We start from the raw sequence: 2,285 nt of genomic DNA, 5'->3' as shown, positions 1-2,285 counted from the left end.
CTATTAATTAAATTAAATGAGAAAACCACACATCCTTTATTCATTCTCGACAATAATATGATAAGTTTTCAGAACCATGCTCTAACTGCTTTATCGGTTCTCTAGACTACCGGAAAGTTAAGATTCGTTTTCCAAATTCTAAACGTTCATTCAGTTTGAGTAAATTATTAATTATTTTTTAGAATTTACTATTAATTTTTTTTTTATCAAAATACACATTATTTTAATAACAATATAAAATTTATAAAATAATAACATATATATAATGTATTACCCTAAAATCTTTGGATACAATATAATAATATCCATGTTTTGGGGCAACACCATCAAAATAGAGAATTGGGGCGGATGAAGCTAAAGCACCATATGCAATATGGGGATACTTTAGCCGAAACCACGCTGCAAGCACTAGTAGATAAACAAAAAAAAAAATTAAAATAAATATTAATCATATGTATACATAACAAAATTCAAAAATGTTTTTATGGTCCTTTGAAATAGAGAGATATATATACTGTTTGCATATTTTGTGATACTTAAATTTTTTATGCAAAATTAATAATATATAATATGACTTACTTCCACCGTAGGAACCTCCATAAACAATGATTGGACAATCATGAGCATTGAAAACTTTTTTGACGTGTAGAAGGATAGCAGCATAATCTGCTAATGCTTGCGCTGAATTTAAATATCCCATAGTGCTTGCATTTCTCAAAGCTTCTTTGTATGAGCCAAATGGAAATGATTTTCCATAATACCTATGCTGTTGATAATAATAAACATTCAGTTAATCTCTTAATTGATTAGTGTATGATATAAATAACAATATAAAATGTATATAACGACATAAATAAATTAAACATGAAAATAGAGATTATATATTTATTTCATTTATTTATTCGTAGACAGAAACGTATATATCTTTACTTGGATTATATTGGCCACATAATTAAGGCATGCATGCGATTTTATGCTTTGATGTAAAGCTAAGTGAAAAAACCAATCCTACCATAAAGACTATCACTACTATTCTTCTAACTTAATCATCAATTCCCAAATCCCAACAAATTAAAGAACTACAACTACTTGAAAACAACTGACACCCCATGCACCCTTTCTAAGACGTTCTTACATTTTTCATGTTTTCTATGAAATAATTTTGAAAATTAAATTAAAAAGGGAAAAATGTTTACTATGGTTTACAGAATGTCAAGTATATTTTCTAAAGAGTCACAATTAATTATTACCTCAATGTATACAAGAAGAGCACCAAAACGAAGAGCGTTGTCTTTGAGAAATCCAGCCGCGACGATTCCATCTTCTAAAGAAGATTCGGCATTAAACCATACAAAAATTAGTGCACCCGATTTAGAACCACCCCAATTCTTAAAATCTATCACATATCTTTGTTTAAAAGTGATATAACTTTCGGGGTTATAATTAAAATGGTCTAATTTTTGAGTGAAATAATAAGACATGTTAACAACATGATCATAATACTTTATTTTAGTATTTTGTGAAATTATTCTTAGTCTAGGAAATTTAGATCCTAAAACACAAATTGTTGATGTGCCTAAAAAGATGATTAGAAAAAACCACTTCAATACTAATGCATGCATTTTGAAGATTCTAATCTTTTTTCTTTTTTCTTATGAAGTAAAGAGGCCAAGGAAAAAAAAGAGATGGTGTAAGAAGTGAAGAGAAGTGGCTGCTTATATAGAGGGGCTCTTTCTTTCTTTCTTTCTTTAATTTCTTTCTTTACCTATCTTTTAAATGATACAAATTAAATAGAGGGGCTCTCAAAAAGAAAATAATACTAACCAACTACCTAAACTCTTAAATATTAAATGGTTTCCTCTTCAAAACAAATGCTCCACATACAAGTCAGCAGCAAAACAATGCTTCTTTTTCATGCTAAAACTACAAATAGTAACTCCATTTTTTATTTTTGTATTTATATTTTCATATTTTATTTCATATACTCCTCCATAATTAAAACCTATTATCCCTTTCAGTATAATAATATTAGTAATGAAGCTTTAGATTAACATCAAATTTAAACTGGCTTAGGACACAACCCATGGTCACTCCAATTCGTCTAGGAATAATAATTAAATTTGTTATATTATTGTTAACAACGGTGTGATATATGTGCCTGTTTATTTTTTTTTTTAGAATTTTGGTGAAAAGAAAAGATTAAAAATAATAAAAAAAATTTTTTATCTTTTTATTTTTTTAATAGAAAATATTAAAAAAATACAAACCAAACGCACTCTTAATAT

At 27.4% G+C, this 2,285-nt stretch overlaps 1 pseudogene; it reads right to left on the bottom strand.

The window, feature by feature from the left end:
* On the bottom strand, nt 242-1,620 carry LOC107635790 (annotated as a pseudogene).

This window comes from Arachis ipaensis, chromosome B04, assembly GCF_000816755.2.
Source record: "Arachis ipaensis cultivar K30076 chromosome B04, Araip1.1, whole genome shotgun sequence".
Classification (NCBI taxonomy): domain Eukaryota; kingdom Viridiplantae; phylum Streptophyta; class Magnoliopsida; order Fabales; family Fabaceae; genus Arachis; species Arachis ipaensis.
Note: the sequence above shows the minus strand (reverse complement) of the source record. Positions and strands in the feature narration are given on the sequence as shown.